The 21,926-nt window shown below is 39.4% G+C and overlaps 1 long non-coding RNA gene across 1 annotated transcript in view; it reads right to left on the bottom strand.

Annotated features, from left to right (window-relative positions):
* The window catches only part of LOC108513642 (uncharacterized), a 37,855-nt gene extending 23,465 nt beyond the window's left edge, over window positions 1-14,390 (bottom strand). The window contains exon 1 of the long non-coding RNA XR_001880966.1: window positions 14,319-14,390. This is a non-coding gene — a long non-coding RNA (uncharacterized LOC108513642). The remainder of the gene's footprint in view (window positions 1-14,318) is intronic.
* Window positions 14,391-21,926: the final 7,536 nt, after the last annotated feature.

Below are 21,926 nucleotides of genomic sequence, written 5' to 3'. Positions count from 1 at the left end.
GATTTTGCTAGTTAAAAAGCTAAGAAGTTTTCAAGAGTAGTTGGCAGGGTGGGTTCAGTAATTAGTTCTGTGTGAATCCTACCATTTCGAAAGCAAGAATGAGGCTGGATGTAGGAAATGGGTAAAAGGAGCTCAACCTCTTCTATAAAAAAAAAAAAAGACTGTGGACTCACTTTGCTGAAAATTATCTTTTTTTATTCAAGTTAGAAGAGTCACCATGGGTTTTGAAGAGTTCTTACACCAATAGCATAACACTCAGTTCCAAAAACATTGGGAAGTTTTATTATTTTTCCTAATACTTCATCTTTTACCTTTACTCTAACAAAATTATATTTCAGTTGTATCCTAAAAAAAAAAAAATGTTGAGGTAATATACCAAAGATTCCGAGCTCCTCATGCAAACAAAACCAAGTTCTTTCCTGCAGCAATATATCATTAACTTGCCAACATCTGGGCTGGGAGCTTTGTGATGTTTTGAATAAAACTTCAAAGGTCAAGGGTAAGCAAGGACCTAGAATTACTATTGCATCTAAAATTATTTTACAGCCTTCAAAAGAACATGGAAAAATGATTGCAATTCTCAAAATTATATACTGCCTTTGGGTAAAACACATTTTGGAGTCCTCGGAAGTACACAGGTAATGTAAGAAGAGCCAGGCCATTTTCCACATTACAGTCAGTGCGAGACAGGAGGCACGGAGGCCCAGGTACTGCCTTAGAATCCCAACCTGTTGTCTGAAATTTGCATACTGGTTTTCATCATTACCCCCATAAACAGATACTTCTTCTCATTTTTTTCTGTTAGTTTCTTGGTTCCTAAGCTTGCAGATCTCAGTTGGTTTTTCTTGCTCTTCCTCTTCTCACATTGTTTATTCACTTATTTGACAACTACCTAAATGGCTGCCTGTATCACATTAGGCCTTGTCCTGGGTATTAGGATTATAATGGCCTCTGCCCTTCCAGAGCTGCAGTCCAGTTGGGATTACTAATAAGTAAACAACCAATTACAATACAGCAGTGTTTCCAAAAGTGTGGGTTTGGTCAAGCTCTACTACATCAGTCTTTAGCCTGAGCCTGGAAGTGGGCATTTAGGAAGCACTGGAGGTTAATTTTGTGCCCACCAAAATTTGAAGAGACATTCAGTAAATAGTTTGTGCTGAAGTAGGATGCACTTGTGCTGGGCTGGGTAATAAAGAAAACATTAGCCCTAGTTGAGGGAAGGGAGGCTTGTCAGGAGAGATTTTCTGCCAAGTGATGTCTAAATTGAGATCTCAAGTATACACAGGAATTACCCCTATTTAGTGGAAAAGGTAGAGGGTAGGTACAAAAAGAAGAAATGTCCCAGGAGAGCCATTTCTTACAAAATCCAGAAGTGGAGAGAGTTCTTCAGGGTGGCTAGAATGAGAGGCAGCAGCAAGGAGACATGGGTGTTCGGAGAGGCAGTCAGGAAACAGATTAGGAAGAACCTCATAATCTTATTGTGGAATTTGGACCTTATCTTGACCACACTGAGGAACTACTGGAGAATTCTTAAGGCCAAGAAGAGAAAAATGAGCAGTATGAGTCCCTTTCCCATTACTATGGGTTTGTGCTACCCTTAGAGCCCATGAGGTTCTGGAACCACCTTTAAGGTAGAGTTTTTTTTCACCATCTGTCCTCAATTTGTTCCTCTCTCCTTTCCACTTCTGCAGACACAATCTTATTGCAACATTTCTCATCTCTCCTGTCTGGATTATGATAACATCTTTCAAAGTGGCTGCCTTGTCATCGTGCCCAAGCTTGTCTATTGGCTATGCTGTCAAAATGACCTCAGCCATTGATTTCGTCATGTTACTCTCCTCTGTAAGAATCTTCCTCTTTTTCTACCAGTGACTAAATTTCTTGTCCTAACACTCAAGGCCTGCCACCATCTTCTTTTCTCATCTCTGTCTCCTTAGCACTTACGGTCTTCACGCTTTTTCAGCCCTTCAGGCCCAGCATGGAACCATCGGGTACCTCTTGATAAAAACGTTTACTCGTGAGTATTAACTCCCAATTATATCACATGTTCAAGCCTGTTAGCTTTAATTATAAAGCAAGCAACCTTGTTTTTTATCTAAGGAATATTAGGCATCAACAAAGGAGGGAGGCAAGATTTTATGAGAGCAAAGCTTCTTCTGACTGCCCAGTCTCATGTGTGGTCTGACAAAGTCGCCCAGTGAAGCACCACCTGAGGCACAGTAATAGGAAAAGACACCTTGTGTTTAGCTTCTGTCCTGCCCTTCCCCATCCTCTCCCCTGTGTGATTTTGCATTTTACAATGTCTAGAGGTGGTTGGGTTTTTTTTCTAATGAACTGTCAGATTTTATGTTTTTCCATTACCTCTTTGTTTCCTGTTTTATGTTTATGTTTTGGGTAGTTACCAAAAGGTTTTCTTCATCTCGAATACTAGGACCTTATTTGGATTGTTTCATTGCAATATTGGGGACTGGTATTGCTGCTCTACTAAATTCTCTCCAACCCTCTGCCGGGTAGAAAGGAACTTAGTATCTGTTCTTGATGGGAGTGGCAATGTCCCTTCCCCAGCCTCTGGTCCAGTACCCGAATCTGAGTCCACCCCACTTTAAGATTATGCTGGCACCCCTCCTCCCCATCCCAAACACTAGAATGGGTGAGTGGCTTACCCAGTTACCTATTCAGCTATCTAAGACTTCTACCAATTCTCTTGAAAGATTTATAGAAATTGTGTAAGAAATATTTTTTCTTATTTCTAGGTTGAGTTTTCCTTTTCTCAGTTTCAAGTTGGTTACCTAAGAGTCAATCATAAAATTTATGAGTCATAAATTATGTCTTTTGTGGAATAAGTCACAAGGGAGAGAGAAACAAATGAAAAGAGACAGACAGAGGTAGGAGGAGAGAGGCTGAAAAAAAAAATGTGTGAGCTCTTTTAAGATCAAAAGAACAACATTTTTATTTAGCTTTAGTGATGCCCAGCATAATGGAATCCTTTCCTTTTTTAAAACAGCTTTATCGAAATATAATTCACATATCATGCAATTCATCCACTTAAAATGTACAGTTCAATGGTTTTTAGTCTATTCACAAAGTTATGCTATCACAATCTAATTTTAGAACATTTTCATACCCCCACTCCACTCCCATTCATGGCAACCACTAATCTACTTTTGTCTCTGTAGATTTGCCTATTTTGGACATTTTACATAAATGGAATTATACAGTAGGTGTTTTTTTATGAATGGCTTCTTTCATTTAGCATAATGTTTTCAAGTTTCACCCATGTTGTGGCATGTGTCAATATTCTATTCCTTTTATTGCCAAATAATATTCCATTATATGGATATACCATATTTGCTTATCTATTCATCAGCTGATGGACATTTGGGCTATTATAAATAATGCTGCTGTGAATATTCATATACAAGTTTTTGTGTTCATATGTTTTTAATTCTCTGTGGTATCCTAGGAGTAGAATCACTGAATCACGTGCTAAATCTGTATTTAACATTTAAGGAATTGCTAACATGTTTTCCATAGCAGCTGCACCATTTTACATTCCCACTAGCCTTGTATGAGGCTTCCAATTTCTCCACATCCTTACCAACAGTTATTATCTGTGTTTTTCATTATAGCCATCCAAGTGGGTTGAAGCAATATCTCCTTGTGATTTTAATTTATATTTCCCTGATGACTAATAGTTTGAACATCTTTTCATGTGCTTATTAGCCATTTGTAAATCTTTGGAGAAATATATATTCAGATATTTTGCTCATTTTTAATTAGGTTGTCTTTTTTATTATTGAGCTTTAATAATGTTTTTCATGTTCTGGGTAAAAGTCCCTTATCAAATACATAATTTGCAAATATTTTCTCCCATTCTGTGGGCTGTCTTTTCATTTTCTTAATGGTACTGTTTGCAACACAAAACTTTTTAATCTCACTGAAATCTAACTTATCTATTTTTTCTTTAGTTGCTTATGCTTTATGGTGTCATATTTTCAGCAAAGTAACACAAGAAGAGAAAACCAGACACCGCATGTTCTCACTCATAAGTGGGAGTTGAACAATGAGAACACATGGACACAGGCAGGGGAACATCACACACAGGGGCCTGTCAGGGGATGTGGGGCTGGGGGCGGGGGATAACATAAGGAAAAATACCTAATGTAAACCACAAGTTGATAGGTGCAGCAAACCAACATGGCATATGTATACCTGTGTATCAAACCTGCACATTGTGCACATGTACCCCAGAACTTAAAGTATAATAATAATTAATAATAAAAGCTGTTGCTCAACCCAGGTCACAAAGATTTACACCTATGTTTTCTTCCAAGAGCTCTACAGTTTTAGCTCTAAAATTTATATCCATACCCCATTTTGAGTGTTCGTTTTTGTGTATGCTGTGAGGTAAGCATCCAAATTCATTCTGTTGCATGTGGATATACAGATGTCCCCGTACCATTTTGTGAAATTACTATTCTTTCCCCTATCAAATTGTCTTGGCACCTTCTCAAAGATCAATTGACCATAAATGTAAGGGTGTATTTATAGACTCAATTATGTTTCATTGATCTATGTGTCTATTCTTATACCAGTTCAATTCAAAAGGCATTACACCAGTACTGCACTATCTTGATTACTGTACTTTGTAGTAAGTTTTGAAATTAGGGAGTGTGAATCCCCCAACTTTGATTGTAGTGTTCTTCTTTCTTAAGAGTGTTTGCTATCCTGTGTCCCTTGCATTTCCATATGAATTTTAGAATCAGCTTATATGAATTTTAGAATCAGCTTATTAATTTCTGAAAGAAAAAAGCTAGCTGCAATTTTGATATGTATTGAATTAAATCTGTAGGCCAATTTGGGGGATATTGTCATCTTCACAATATTAAGCCTTCCAATTCATGAATATGAGCTGTCTTTCCATTTACATAGATCTTCTTAAATGACTTTTAATATGTTTCATGGTTTTCAATGTACAAGTTTCGCACTTTTATGATAAATTTATACCTAAGAATTTTATTATTTGGATACTATCATAAATGGATTTTAATCTCATTTTAGAATGTTCATTACCATTCTACAGAAATATTTTTAATTTTTGTATATTGATCTTATATCCTGCAACTTTGCCAAACTTATTTCTAACAGTGTTTTTAGTTTGTTTGCTTTTAGTAACTTGTTTCGAGTTTTCTATATACAACACAATTTTCTATATACAACTATTTCTACTGCAACCAGAAATAGTTTTACCTTTTCCTTTATCATCTGGATTTTATAGTAGTTCCCCCTTATCTGTGGCTTTACTTTCTACAATTTCAGTTACACAAAGTCAAGAAAGTAACAAAAATGTTAAATGGAATATTCCAGAAATAAACAATTCATACATTTTAAATTGCACACCATTCTGAGTATCATTATGAAACTGTTCAGAGTCCCACTCTGTCCCACCTGGGACATGAATCATCCTGTTGCCCAGCATATCCACACTGTATACACTACCCACTTAAGTAGCCTTCTCGGTTATCAGATTGGCTGTTGTGGTATCAAAAGTGCTTGTGTTCAAGCAGCCCATATTTTACTTAATAATGGCCCCAAATCACAAGAGTAGTGATGCTGGCAGTTCAGATATGCCAAAGAGAAGCCACAAAGTGCTTCCTTTATGTGGGAAGGTGAATGTTCTTGACTTAATAAAAGAAAGAAAAAAAATGTATGTTGAGGTTGCTAAGATCTATGGATAAAAAAAAAAAATCTAACCACGTGAAGAAAAAAATTGTGCAAGTTTTGCTGTCACATCTCAAACTCCAAAAGGTATGGCCATAGTGTGTAGTAAGTGCTTATTTAAGATTCAAAAGGGATTAAATTTGTGAATGAAAGACATGAACGGAAACATGTTTCAATTGACAGCAACTGGGTTCAGTACAATTCATGCTGTCAAGCATCCACTGGAGGGGTCTTGAGTGTACCCCGGATAAGTGGTGACTACTGTATATCTTTTACTTGCCTAATTGCCCTAGATAACACTTCCAGTATAATTTTAAACAGAAGTGATGATCGTGGATATCCTTGTTCTGTTCCTGATCTTTGGGAAAGGATTTTTGTTGAGAATTGTTCTTCTACATTCAAAAGTAGTTTCCTTGTGATAACTTTGTCTGGTTCAGTTTGTAATGACCGCCTCATAGGATGAGTTAGAAAATACTCCCTTCTTTGAGGCGGAGTCTCGCTCTGTTGCCGGGACTGGAGTGCAGTGGCCGGATCTCAGCTCTCTGCAAGCTCCGCCTCCCTGGTTTACGCCATTCTCCTGCCTCAGCCTCCCGAGTAGCTGGGACTACAGGCGCCCGCCACCTCGCCCGGCTAGTTTTGTATTTTAGTAGAGACGGGGTTTCACTGTGTTAGCCAGGATGGTCTCGATCTCCTGACCTCGTGATCCGCCCGTCTCGGCCTCCCAAAGTGCTGGGATTACAGGCTTGAGCCACCGCGCCCGGCCCCTTCTATTTTTTGAAAGAATTTGTGAAGAATTGGTGCTAACTCTTTTTTACATGTTTGTTAGAATTCACCAGTGAAGCTGTCTGGTCCTAGGCTTTTCTTTGTGGGAAATTTTTTGATTACTAATTCAATCTCTTTACTTCTTACAGGTTTGTTCAAATTTCTATTTCTTCTTGAGGCAGTTTCAAAAACTTTTGTCTTTCAGAGAAGTTGTCCATTTCATCTAAATAACCGAGTTTGTTGGCCTATGGTCATTTATAGTATTTCTCTGTTATTCTCCTTACTTCTGCAGTATCAGTAAATGATTCCCCTCTTTCATTCCTGATATTAGTAACTTGCGTCTTCAAGTTTTTTTTTTTTTTTCCTGGCCCATATATTTAAAGGTTTATCAACGTTATGGATCATTTTAAATATCCAACATTTGGTTTTATTGCTTTTCTATTGTTTTATATTCTCTGTTTTACATATTTCCACTCGAGTCTTTATTTCCTTCCCTCTGCTTACTTTAGGTTTACTTTGCTCTTTTTTATTCTGGTTTCTTAAGGGAGAAGTGAGGTTATTAGCTTGAGATTTGTATCATTTTAAAAGCATTTATAGGTATAAGTTTTCCCTGAACACTGTGTTGGATGCACCCTGTAAGTTTTGGTATGTTGTATTTTCATTTGCATGTATCTTAAAGTGCTATGTAATTTCCCTTGAAATTTCTTTGACTCATTGATTACTTGGGAGTATGTTTAGTTTCCATATATTTGTGAATTTTCCAAGTTTAATTCTGTTATTAAATTCTAATTAATTTAATTCCATTGGAGTCCTTTCATTTCTAAGTATTTTTAAAGTATCCAATCAAAACTACTTTTGTCGCAATTCCACTCTAAAAGTAAAAACAAACAACTAAAGCCTGTACCCCAATAAGCCTGTACCCAAATTGAACAAAGCAATTTAAGGAATGAACTCTGCAAAGGAGGAAAAATGTAATCAACATCCTGGTGATTTTTTTCAGTGAATCTCACCCTTATTACTTATTTTAAATTAAAATAGATATAAAATACCTTCAAGATTTTCACAGGGAGCATTTAATTTATGGAACTTACAAATACAAGCATGAACAAAGAAATCACCGATTTTTTAGACAGAGAAATAGTGGAGTGGGGGAGGACTAAAAAATGTGAGTGGTTTATTCAATCTAGTTTTAAGTGATTTCAAATAACAAGACTGTACCACTTCCCTTGGCAGATTTATGGAACTTGGGTAGAAATATTTTCCTGACATTCAGGCTTAGTTTTCCTTTTCTCAATTTCATCATGTCAGGCATAGCTGTGCCTCTGTGCACCACCCCAAATAGTTCCTCTCCTTATTTAGTTTGAGTTTCAGTCCCTCAAGGACCTGCAGGTGGCTATTATATCTCCGTTTTTTCATTCTTCATCCAAGTCAAACATATTTAGGCCTCTTAATCTGTCCTCTAAAGCCAGCTCTTACACTTTTGCATTTCTGTTCTTTGAATTTGGTCCAGTACATTCATTCTTTCTAATTCATGAAGACCCCAAATTGTGTATGAGTCACTAGGACTCACTCTCGATGTCACATAAGCTACTGTCTACCTCTGCACCCCTGGCATTTTACTTGGGGTGTGAAGCCCAAAATAGTACTTAAAATTAAAAAAGAAAAATAAAGACATTTACTTTCCTTTACCAACCACAGGTGGTTTTCAGTCTCACTGCTTTCCAAGTACTGAACCACTGTCCTGTTGGATGTCTGTCATTTGGATTATTTTTTCCCTCTCTCAGGCGGCAGAAATAACCAAGTTTCTTTCTCTGGCTCTCTCAACATTCCCAACAGTTCATCTGGTCTGGTGCAACCATTCACAGCTCATGCCAAGTTTACAAGTGCACAAGTTTTTTCAGAGTCCTGCTAGTGTATCCTAACTATTTCTGAAACCCTCGGCTAATCTTTACCTTTACATGCCTTCCAGTGGCTCAGCAGATTTCCAAGCAAAACCTAAGTCTGATTCTTTTGTATGTTTTCTCAAACCCAGCTAAAAGTATAAGATATTCTTTAATCTTTAGAACAGTATTCTTTATAAGATTCAGTAGCTCTTAGTACTGTATTACTACTTAGTGCTATATTAGTACTTAGTTCAGTAGCTCTTAATATTAGTACTTACACAAGATACAAGATTCCCACATGCACTCTCTCAACGCTATTAGTGACTGAGCATTTTGCATTCGTTTCTACCCACTAACTTTTCTGCATGAGGTATACTCATATCTCATTCATTTGAATTCCACTAATTAAGAATGTAATGTTGCCTGGGCTGAAGTTTATCTTTGCTCCATGGATGAAGATTCAAATAAATACTACGTGAGCAGGGGTGGTACATTTGGCATATATAAAAGAATAACGCTGCCTGAGAACTAATACATCCTTTTTTTGTCCAAAGTGTTTTACATATGTATTTATTAAAGCAGACTTGGTAGCATCTCTCCTTGAAAGAATGTGTTTAAAAATTAATTCAAATTACATGTGGAACAGAGGAGACTACATTGCTTTTCATATGGGAATTCAGACTTTCTCTACTTCCAACAGCGCTGGAAAAACCATATGTGTCATTCATTTAGGTTCCATCCACAGATGCAAAGCCAAGATCCCAAAATGAAATCCATCTCCTATCAAAATGGCTTGCTTTCATTTAACATTTTACCTTCAATGGTCACTCCTTTGCTCAAAAATAACTCTAGAAATGTTATCATGTGACCTATTTCAGATAATGTATTTGTTAGGTTGTGAGCTCCTAAAAGCAGAAATTGGATGCACAATGCATTTCATATAGTATGGCCTGAAAAATGTAAATTAATGTACAGACAAGACTTGAATGCTTAAGACAAAGGAGTAAATAATAGTAAAACTATCAGGTATTCTGGATGACACTTGAAATGGATAGGATCTTTATTTTTCATTTTTTTATACTAGGAAGAGTTTTTACGTGTTCTCCCAACAGGTCATGTATCACAAAGTAGTGTGCAGGATTAAATGGAGCCAGACATTGGCTCAGATAATTGGACTTAGACAATAAACATTCCCTGGCAAGAAGAGACAAAGTAGAACCAGCAGCAAGATTAGACATTAAACCTAATGAGTCTAGGACAATTGAATCTAGGCATGCTTAGGTGAGAAAAATGACAAACCCAGATATACAATAAATATCCTAGAACTGGAAGGGACCTTATTGAGTACTTTGTTCAATCCATTTATTTTTCAGATTCAGAAATTGAGACCAGGAGAGATTAAGGGACTTTCTCAGGAACATAAAACAAGTGCTACAGCCAAGACTAAAATACACTTCTCCTGCCCCCCAAAATTCCTTGTTCCTCCAGCTGTGTCTCAGGTTCATTATTTATATTGCCAGTTGAATTGATGATCTTCCATACAAACTGAAAAACTTGCCACTGACTCCGATTTTAAAGCTTGGATAGGAAAACATTTGCTCATATATAACTGAAAAAAAAAGCCTAAACCTCACGCTTTGCATAACATTATTTGGTTCTTCTTTATGCCAGGTGTCTTAATTTACTCTTCATGGTATCCATTAAGATTTTTGTTTTAAGATAGTCATTATGTTACCACTGGGCAAAAAAAAAATATGTAAAATAACTTGGCTCCCCTGACTAGGGTGGTAAGTAGGATAACAGGCTGTCTTTGAAAGAACACCACTCAATGAGCCAACTCAACTGTTTATATAGGTGGATGAATACACAAAGCTTTCTGGGTACAGGGCTGTTCTGCTGTGTCTTGGGGAGCCCAGAGGACCTGCAGGAGAACAGTTACTATTGTTCCTGGCCACAGTCTCATTTGGATGCTGTATCTGTACAGCAGGCAAAACAAATGGCAGAAAGTAGATTCCAGAAGAGAACAGCAGACCCCAGCTACATAGTTTTTCACATTTATAATGAGCAATAGCAGGTTTTCCCTCTCTTTTCTTAAATCCCAAGGTTTCTGACATTTCCCAGAACTTTGCCAAGGTATTCATGTTGGTGTCGAGTATCCGTAACAAATGTTAGAAGCCAGCATGGCAAACCCCAGGAAAAATTATGAGATGCTTTCCCATATCTCAGCACCTCCTCAACACCTCTGTGCTTTTTTCAGGCTTCTGTTTCCTTTAAAAGTATCTTGTGTCCCAGGCATCCTGCTAAATCCTCATGGGAGGGATGGCAAATGCGTAACCTGTGTGCCTCGACTCCCTGCCTCCTGTGACTATTGCAGACATTGCCAATCACAATTGTCTCCCCAAGGGATGTGGCCTCACAATTTACATCAATATAGAACTCCAGACAAGTATTCCTCATCAACATACCACACAAATAAAACTGTTTGCCATCCCTGCCTTAAGATAGCATCACAATTAAAAAAAAAAAAAAAAAGTAGCCTGGAGGTGAAATTCTTGAACCCCAAAAGTCTCCACTGACTCAATGGGCTTGGACAATAGCATGCAAAATAACAAGCAGCAAGGTTGCCATTTTGCCCCTCAAATTATATCATCCTAACGAAGAGGCAGTTTATGCTTGCCAAGATAAAATAGGAATATCTTTAAGAACTTTGTCCCCTAGGTGTATAGACCCTTCATTTTCACATATATGGGGTGTGTGTGCATGTGCGTGTGTTTGTGTATATATATGTGCATATATATATATATATATAATTTGTTTAAGACAGGGACTCACTCTGTCTCCCAGGCTGGAGTGCAGTAGTACTGTCACGGCTCACTGCAGCCCTGACCTCTTGGGCTCAAGCGAGCCTCCTACTTTAGCCTCCCCAGTAGCTGGGATTACAGGTACATACCACCATGCCCGGCAAATTTTATAGACTCTTCAACAATCAGATTTAACACCTAAGAGCTCTAGGGCTTCAGAGTCTCCTGTGTAGTCCCATAACACAGTGGTTTTCAAACTTTGTCAGTCATGAGAATCACATGGAGGGCTTGATGAAACACAGATTGCTGGGCTCCACCCTCAGTTTCTGATTCAGTAGGCCTAGGGTGGAGCCCAAGAATTTGCAGAAATGAGTGATACTGACACCGCTGATCTAAAGGCTACATTTTGGGAACCACTGCCATAATCTGTTGCACTGCAGACTCCAGCCTCACCCTTCCTCCTTTGCCTGCTCACCTGAAACCATGTTTTTCAGGGTCACATAGTTGTAAAACAGCAATTCCAACGGTTGCTCTGTCTCTGCTCTGCTCTCCCTGGCCTCTCAGTCGTACTTGGCATTCCATTTTCATACCCACTCCTCTCTCAGTTGCCTGAATGCTGAACCACCCAGAGTTCCTCCTAATTACTGAGCAAATCTCCCTCTGTATCTCCTTATGCCTATAGAAATACAAAATACAAGATTTTGCCCTTAGTTTGTCTCTCTGAATGTCCTTTATCTCACCTATTTCCACAAATGACATCACTAATGAATTTAGATTAAATCTGCATCTCTCAAATGAATTATGTACTCACAGTTGTGCTTCCTATGGTTTTTGCTTCCAAACTTCAGGGTTTCATTCATTCTGTGTCTCCACCTGAAAGGCCCTCATGCTTACAGCTCCCTGCTCAAATCCTATACGACCACCAAAATCCAATTATGTGCTGCCACTTTTACAGACTCTTCCCTGATTACTCCAAATGGGTGAGCTCTCTCCCTTTCCTAATCTCCTATGGTAAAATCTTCTCACATGCAGCCTCTATTACTCTCATATGTTCATACCTTCTTCCTTCTGTGCTGATAATTGCAAGGCATATCTTGGTGACCACATAGTCTCCTATTTACCAAAACAATCTTGATTGCAGGTATCTTATCCAATTATCCTCATCAGTATGCTCATACTTATCACACCATGTGTTCTCATTTTTGGTTCAAAGTATATGTTTCCCAGAATAAATAACCCATAATTTTTTCTGGAACATCAGCATACTTTTCTTGGTATAAAAGCCACCCAGAAATATCACAAATCTACCCTTGATAATAGTTCTATGCTTTCCCCATTAATACTAGCTGTTCTCTGTCACAAAGACCTTTTACTACCTTCAGGGAGAGAATGTTTGCCCCCACTCTATCCAGCCAAAGGTGTTAAAGATTTAACCTACATGTTTAGCCCCAGTCAGACCTTGAGCCATTTCTAACCCTCCCAGCATGGTAATCTTTCAGCAGCTTCGTTCCCACCAGTATGTAAGGGCCTAGGATTTGATTTGATGTTGCCAGCATGATATCCAGTGTCCCTGAAGAGAACCACCGAGACACATGTCTGCTGACTGTAGTCTCCTTGCCAAGACCTGCTGAAAAATTCTACCCAATTTATATGACTTTGCCTTCTTCCCAACTTGCACTCTAGTTCTTCCTGCTCTGAGCCACCTTCTTGACTGGGGGCCTACATTTGACTTAGTCTTCACCAGGCACCCTTCTGCAAGGACTTGGACCCTGTCACTATTCCTCCAGGCTTCCAAACAGATCTCCCTTGATGACAGTGCTAGCTTCTGTAAGTACAAGTATTGCTGCTTTCCAGGGATCTCTGCTATTGACCACCACTCACTAAATTATGAGCCTTCCCACCATTCCCCAGGACTCATTGGATGTAGTGATTTGAGCAGCCTCAGAGTCATGCCATTTTGGCTAATGATAGGCTAGGGCCTCACCAAAAGTCTATTTGATACCTTCCTTCCAAGAACCCCAAAACCTAAATCCCTGCCATGGACTCCCTTCTCATGGTATCCCATGGCCCTGGGTCCATTGTTCCTTTTGGGTCTTCCTCTGCATGGAATTGAGGAAGGCCTTGCTGATATTACTACTACTACATGCTTCTCCCAGGGATTCCACAGCATGGGCTTAATTATCTTTAACTCATCACCTCCATCACCCACCATCTCATGATGAACGAGGCACACCATCCTAGTCACAAAGGGTGAAGTCTCCTCCAGAGCTTTCTCCTGCACAGTCTCTCATCCTCTAGTTAAGAGGATGACTACTCTCCTCGCAACCATCTCCAGAATAATTGTAAAGATTGGGTTGGGGAAGAGAAATCTTGGTCTTGCCTTCATGGGAGGCCTCAAGGCTTGAGATTTCTTTTCCTGAAACTTTCACCCACCCTTTGGGTACCAAAGATTGAATCCTCACCAATGACCATCAAGAAGCCCCACTGCCTACAGCTAGCATTGGGCCAGATGTCTGACAGGTTGCAGGAAGAGTAGTTTTAGTCTTCAGCTCAGACTTCTCATGCTTATACACTGGATTTGGATGATTTTCAGATTCTCCTGAAGGCTACTTTAATAGCTCCTCAAAACAATGGGACCCCTAGGGCGAGTTTAGCACAGAGGAAAAACAAAGACATACTCACCCTTAGGATCACCAGGAGTGACATTCAAATTCAACACCTGGCAGCTGTTCATTAATTTGCTGGCTTGTCAACATTCTCAAAAAAATAAAATTTCAGAATTTTTGTGGGAATATACTATTATTGTATCCAGCAAATCCTTTTCCATGGAGTTGCCAACCAAAATAAGCCATCTGCTGACCCAACACTGCTAATAGCACTCTCTGTGGAAAACTGTGCTAAGTGTCAACTTTCTCAGCCTTCCACTTCCACTTATTACTTGCAATTGTCCAACCTTACTACAACTTGGCAAACATTGATTTGAGGGCTATCACATAACAAAGCCTGCTGTTTCAGATGTTGCAGTAATCAATAATAGCAGAGGATTTGAGAATGTTTAAGACACTTGTCCCATACTTCATCTCATTTAATTATCTACACCAAATTATTATACAGCTCAGATCAGTAAAACATTGATAGTCCTGTTTCTTACCTCCTTCATCCAGCAAGCTATTCTTGATCCCGCTGAAGTCAGCTCTCGTACTTAAAAAAAAAAAATAAAAAATGATAAGAAACTGCAGTTTGGGTCCCAAGCGACGCTGAGTGTCAAACCACCAGTTGTCGTTACGCTAAACTTGCTTTTTACGTGTTTCGCGGTTCTACTTGTTCCAGTACAGGCCACAAAGTCCTCTACATTTATTCAGTGACCTCAAGAAGAAAATAATTAAAGTTTCCTCCAAATAAAAATTCCTTAAATGACTTTCACTAAATTTTCAGGCTAGCTTTAATGCTGGCATAAACTAAATAAACAGAATAGAATTTTGTTTATAAACTCTCCAGATTTGGACTATTAGTCATGAGCAACCCACACAAATAATTTTTCAGACTGACCTTTTCTACCCTTGCCACTTCAGTGTAAGTCATCCGTGACTTCTGGTCATCCCACATACTTTGTACTGACAAACCTTTAATTTGCAAATAGAGATGGGATGACTTAATAGGTAATTTTTCATTTAAGAAGTAATATTTTTGTTAAGTGCCTTGTCTGACTAAGTTAGCAACCAAAGTTAAATCCCCAGAGTATAAAAAAGGTTTTTTTTACAAAAAAAAAAAAAAAAACAGAAAGGAAGAAAAATTCTTGTCCACATCATTCTTTGACAATGCATCTGAATAATAGTGGGCTATAAATAGAAGATGCAAGAATGACTAATTCTGTTTTGACTCCATCTCTTCAATGACAAAGGAAACCCCTCTGTACAAACATATTAAGCTAAATCATAACAGCTGGACTTTAGGAATTTTATCTAGAACATCTACATCAAACAACTAAGGGTGCCAACCTTGAAGATGTACAAATAACTCCCAGCGGAAGCCAGTTTTATAACTATCAGCTCAAGGGACTTGTGATTTAAAAGAAAGATTTAAATACTGCCTTGCTTTAAAAGAATACTCCCTTGAAATCATCACTGCTAATAAAATACAGGAGAAATTTACCCCAAATTACTTTATCCTGGAAAAATCTGTCTTTTGTGAGAGAGAGCACACATGATTCATTTATAGCTAGAATCTTTCTTTCTGAAAACTTAGTTATCCTTCAGAAATTTGTCAGCTAAATTAAGCCCTTAGCCATATAGAGAGAAGTCTGCTAGCACTGCACTGGGAAGAGAATGAATGAAAGACTGGATTGAATTTTCCATGGAAGCCGACAATTAAAATTGTTTTCTTTGGTATATCCCTTTCTGTCCGTTGTTTTGGAGCTCTCCAAGAGAAGAAAAAGGTTAAGAAGCCTGATTCAGTCATTTCCAAATCTCACTTCCAGTTTCCATCTTATTTAAGACATGACTTAACTTTAATGTGTGTAACATAAACAGAATCATAAAAGGGAAAGAATTAGAACAGTCTGGAAGAGTAAATGTCCAAAGCAGGAAAATGCCACAGCTGATTTGCCCTTTTTATTGTTGTTGGTCTTTTGCGTTGTTTACTGCAAGAAGAAATTCTCTGTCCTCTGCTGCCGCTTCCTCACCCTCCATTACAATCACTGGGAATTCCAATTTCACAAAGTTATTACAATACAGCCACAAATAATCCATCTTGTCAAGTCCATCTTCGGGGCCGAAGATAAAGTTGGAGCTGAGTTGCTACACACATCTGGAGAAGGTTCGTTACTTGTAATCGTGAGCCGCTCTGTTAATGCACCCATGAGAAAGGGGCTGACAGGCTGCATATTTCTGCAAACTGTTCCCAGAAAGAACCAATTTCCTGACTTCCATGTGGTGTCAATAATGGAGGCATGAGATGGAGCAGTGCTTATGAAATATTAAATCTGCTTACAGGACCAGCTAGAAGCAAATTCAGACCACCTGTGAGAGGGAGTCTAGCAGTGGGTACGCATACTTTGGCACACACGTGGCACATGTGAATGATATGCTCTAATCTATGCATTTGGGCTCATTTGCCACAAAACTTCCTGACAGCAGTAGTGAGAGAGAGAAAGAGAGATGCAGTAAAACACATTTCTGCACATTTAGAACTGAAACAGTTCAAATCACTGACATTATTAAATTTACTATCATAAGCAGCCAAAGTTCATCTTATTCATCAGGAAAAAAGTGACTGATGTTTCGTGGCATTAGTATTAGATCATTTTGGTTCTTGCCAATAAAAACAAAGCATTAGTGTTTCAATGTTTTAATATCATGATTTAATTCTCTCAATGATATTAGGACCAAGAAGCTCAACCAACGTGAAGACCCCATCAAAATTCTTGAGTCAAAACTATGGTTCTGAAATGAGTTCACCATCCTGACCTCCCATTTCACAGTATATATTTTATGCTTGTGACTTTCCAAATATGGGCTCTTAACACTGCAAATGTAAAGTTTTATATGACTAACTTGTGTTTCAAGGGTTTGCCTAAGTAAATAGAAAAACATCTGGGCTCTTTTTACTGGCAAAAGCAAGAGATATTTGACCTAAGATCAGATTCTGAGACTTGAACATTAACTTGGTCTTTCCACAGAACGTCTCTAATTTTCCACAACTCTCTGCTGAGAGGGTTCAGCCCAGTACTTTTAGAGAAAGGATGGACTAAGCATGTGTCCCCCTAAGACATATGTCCCAGTTGGCTTCCTTCACTCCAAAACTTTACCCACTGTTGTAATCCACTCCCACCTAAACAAAAAGGTACTATTGCAGGGGCTGGAACAACCCTCCAAAGTCAGGGTCTCAGACTGGGGGCATCTAGCCCAAAATCTCTCCAGATGGGAGGGTGTGCAGGATACTGCTTTAGCTGGAAGTCAGGACTTTCAAACTGTCCCATCAGCTCTTCAAGGGCACCATCTACATTTCTAGTCTGAAATTCCTTAGGTTTTAAGATAAGCCCCCTGCCCAGGACTCCCTAGAGTCTGGAACTAGAGTAGTCTGCAGAGTGGCATTCTGGGCCTTGACTCCCTTTCTGACTTGTCACTGACCTCTAGAAACAGAATGGGCCCACCCTCCAGGGACAGAGTGGAGATTACCCAGACTCAAGGACTAGCACAGTATGGACACCTGTTCACACATAGGTCTGGACAGCACCATTCCCACTGCATCCCACATGAAGGGCACACCTGCACACATAACTCCAATGAGAGGAAGCAGAATGCAGCTGTGCAGCATTGCAGCCATTGGAATCTAGTCTAACTTTTCTTGAAATTTTACATTAAAATTTAAAAGCAATCAACCTAATCCCCGATCTACTTTTGTCCATGTATGTTATTAAAAATCAACTTTTAAATTTTTTAATTGAAAGTTAAATTCTATCTTGGATATAAATAATTATGCTTCTTCATGACATTCTGACAAAAAGTAGTTATATCCAAGGGATAAGAACCAAGGTTAGTTTCAATAGTCATTTTCTTCACAAGTTCAATGAATTCTTAGAATTTTAGACTTTTAGAACAAGATTATATATTAATATGTCTACACAAGGACTTGTACACGAATGTCCATAGCAGCATTATTCATGGTTGCCAAAATGTGGAAACAATTCAAGTGTTCACAAACTGGTGAATGCATAGACAAAGTGCAGTATGCCCATACAATGGGCTGCTATTCAACAATAAGAGGAAACACAAGTACTACAGATGACCCTCAAAAAGATTATACTGTGAAAGAAGCCAGACACAAAAGACTTCATGATTGCATTTATATAAAATGCCCAGAAAAAGTTTATAGAAATAGAAAGTAGATTCCTGGCAGCCTGGGGGTTGTGGTGGGAACAGGTTGTGACTACAAATGGACACAATCTTGTTGCAGATATAAAAATGTTCCAAGTGGATTGTGATGATTTCCCAACTCTAAGTTTACTTTAAATATCATCAAACTGTAGCAAAAATAAGGAATCAACCTAAATGTCCATCACCAGATGGTTGGATAAAGAAAATGTAGTGTATGTACACAAAGGGATACTATTCAGCCATAAAAAAGAACAGAATCACATCTTTTGCAGCATCAAAGTTGAAACTGGAAATCGTTGTCTTAAGTGAAATAAGTCAGTGATATGGTTTGGCTGTGTCCCCACCCAAATCTCAACTTGAATTGTATCTCCCAGAATTCCCACATGTTATGGGAGAGACCCAGGGAGAGGTAACTGAATCATGGGGGCTAGTCTTTCCCATGTTATTCTGGTGAGAGTGATTAAGTCGCATGAAAACCGATGGGTTTATCAGGGGTTTCTGTTTTTGCTTCTTCCTCATTTTCTCTTGCTGCTGCCACATAAGAAATGCCTTTCGCCTCCCACTGTGATTCTGGGGCCTCCCCAGCCATGTGGAACTATAAGTCCAATTAAACCTTTTTCTTCCCAAGTCTTGGGTATATCTTTATCAGCAGCGTGAAAACGGACTAATACAGGAAATCCGTACCAGTAGAGTGGGGCATTGCTGAAATGATACCTGAAAATGTGGAAGAGACTTTGGAACTGGGTAACAGGCAGAGGTTGGAACAGTTTGGAGGGCTCAGAAGACAGAAAAATGTGAGAAAGTTTGGAACTATCTAGGGACTTATTGAATGGCTTTGCCCAAAATGATAGCGATATGAAAAATAAGGTCCAGGCTAAGGTAGTCTCAGATGGAGATGAGGAACTTGTTGGAAACTGGAGCAAAGGTGACTCTTCTGTTGTTTTAGCAAAGAGACTGGCAGTATTTTGCCCCTGCCCTAGGGATTTGTGGAACTTTGAACTTGAGAGAGATGATTTAGGGTATCTGGCAGAAGAAATTTCTAAGCAGCAAAGCATTCAAGAGGTAACTTGGGTGCTGTTAAAGGCATTTGGCTTTATAAGGGAAGCAGAGTGTAAAACTGGAAAATTTGCAGCTTGACTATACAATAGAAAAGAAAAACCCATTTTCTGAGAATAAATTCAAGCTAGCTGCAGAAATTTACGTTAAGTAGCAAGGAGCCTAATGTTAATCCCCAACACCATGGGGAAAATGTCTCCAGGGCATGTCAGAGACTCTCATGGCAGCCCCTCCTATCACAGGCCTGAAGACCCAGGAGGAAAAAGTGGTCTCATGGGCCAGACCCAGGGTCCTCATGCTGTGTGCAGCCTAGGGACTTGGTACCCTGCATCCCAGCCACTCCAGTCATGGCTGAAAGGGGCCAACATACAGCTTGGGCTGTGGCTTCAGAGGGTGGAAGCCCCAATCCTTGGCAGCTTCCACATGGTGTTGAGCCTGCAGGTGCACAGAAGTCAAGAATTGAGTTTGGGAACCTCTACCTATATTTCAGAAGACGTATGGAAATGCCTGGATGCCCAAGCAAAAGTTTGCTGCAGGGGCAGGGCCCTCATACAGAACCTCTGCTAGGGAGGTGTAGAAGGGAAATGTGGGTTTGGCTTCCCAACACACAGTCCCTATTGGGGCACTGCCTAGTGGAGCTGTGAGAAGAGGGCCACCATCCTCCAGACCCCAGAATGGTAGATCCACCAACAGCTTGCACCATGCTCCTGGAAAAGCCGCAGACATTCAATGCCAGCCCATGAAAGCAGCTGGGAGGGAGGCTGTACCCTGCAAAGCCACAGGGGAGGAGCTACCCAAGACCACGGGAACCCGCCTCTTACATCCGCATGACCTGGATGTGAGACCTGGAGTCAAAGGAGATCATTTTTGGAGCTTTGAAATTTGACTGCCCTGCTGGATTTCAGACTTGCATGGGCCCTGTTACCCCTTTGTTTTGGCCAATTTCTCCCATTTTGAATGGCTGTATTTACCCAATACCTGTATCCCCATTGTATCTAGGAAGTAACTAGCTTGCTTTTGATTTTTACAGGCTCATAGGCAAACAGGACTTGCCTTGTCTCAGACAAGACTTTGGACTGTGGACTTTTGGGTTAATGCTGAAATGAGTTAAGACTTTGGGGGACTATTGAAAAGGCATGATTGGTTTTGAAATGTGAGGGCATGAGAATTGGAAGGGCCAGGAGCAGAATGATATGGTTTGGCTGTGTCCATACCCAAATCTCAACTTGAATTGTATCTCTCAGAATTCCTACATTGTAAGAGGGACCCAGAGGAGGTAACTGAATCATAGAGGCTGGTCTTTCCTGTGCTATTCTTGTGATAGTGACTAAGTCTCATGAGATCTGATGGGTTTATCAGGGGTTTCTGCTTTTGCTTCTTCATTTTCTCTTGCCACCACCATGTAAGAAGTGCCTTTCACCTCCCACCGTGATTCTGAGGCCTCCCCAGCCATGTGGAACTATAAATCCAATTAAACCTCTTTTTCTTCCCAGTGTCAGGTATGTCTTTATCAGCAGTGTGAAAACAGACTAATAAAGTCAGACACAGAAAGATATTACATGTTCTTATTCATAAGTAGGAGCTAAAAAATGTGTACACATGAACATAGAGAGTGGTATGATAGACAGTGGAGACCTGGAAGGGTGAAAGGGTCAGGGCATGAATTATGAGAAATTACTGAATGAGTAATGTTCATTAGTCAGGATAGGGATATCTTAAAGCCCTGACATGACCACTACCCAATCTATGCATATAACAAAATTCCACTTGTGCCCCAAAAATGTATGAAAATAATAAAAATTATTGAATTGTACACATTGGAGAAAAGATTATATTAAAAAATACTGGCAAATATGTATTGAGCATTTACTCTATCCAGGAGCTCAAATGTTTACATATATTACTTAATCTTTACAACAATCCTGGTGGATAGGTATTATTATTCCTGTTTCACAGATGACAAAATCGAAGCAAAATGATTAATTTTCTTGGAGTCAAACAGCTAGTAAATGGTGGAAAAAAGACTCTAGTCTGAACTTCATGACTCAAGAATTTAATCACTATGCCAGAGCTTCCTTAAAGGTATTCTTCGGCATACTGGTATGCTCTACATTTGTTATAGGTGGGACAAAATATGGATCCTCCTCTCAGTCCCTGGAATAATCAGGCAGGACCTAGGGCAGGCAGAACCCCAAGCTAGTCTCTTTAGTCCAAGAGCAGGCTCACCCAGTTTATGCCAAGTGTCATGTTCATTTTGTATAGGCATCATAACTCAAAGCCCCACCCCAGCTTATAATTATGCTATCTTACACTACAACTGTTCACTCTCTCCACAAGGGGCTCAAATGATTGACCCAGGATCTTATTTGGGGTTTTGTGGTAAAGCTGTACTGGCCCCCAGGCTTCCAGACAAGGACTTTTTCCATCATGCCATGAGGATTTCTATGTCATGATAGAATGTCTGACTAGATGACATGACAGCAACTGCCCTGGTCAAAATAATTTGAGATTTAAACACATACACACACACACACACACACACACACACCATTCTCAAGAACATGAAGATACAGACTAGAAGGACCCTGGGCTTCATCTTTAACTGCTGTCTCTTCCATACACCTGATTGATAACCATGTTACAGTCTTCTCCTGTCTTCTAAATATCTTTTGATTCCATCTATTTCTTTCCATCTGCACTGCCATTACTACATTCCTGATCATGCATCTTCTGCCTGGATTACCTCAATGGTGACATAACGTCTCCATGCAGCCAGCACTGCCCTCACTACTGATGCTCTATGCTGTGGCCTAAGTGATTTTCCTAAA

This window comes from Rhinopithecus bieti, unplaced genomic scaffold (genome assembly GCF_001698545.2).
Source record: "Rhinopithecus bieti isolate Rb0 unplaced genomic scaffold, ASM169854v2 scaffold_29928, whole genome shotgun sequence".
In the NCBI taxonomy this organism is placed as follows: Eukaryota; Metazoa; Chordata; class Mammalia; order Primates; family Cercopithecidae; genus Rhinopithecus; species Rhinopithecus bieti.
The sequence above is the reverse complement of the archived record's forward strand: the minus strand, read 5'-3'. Positions and strand labels throughout refer to the sequence as shown.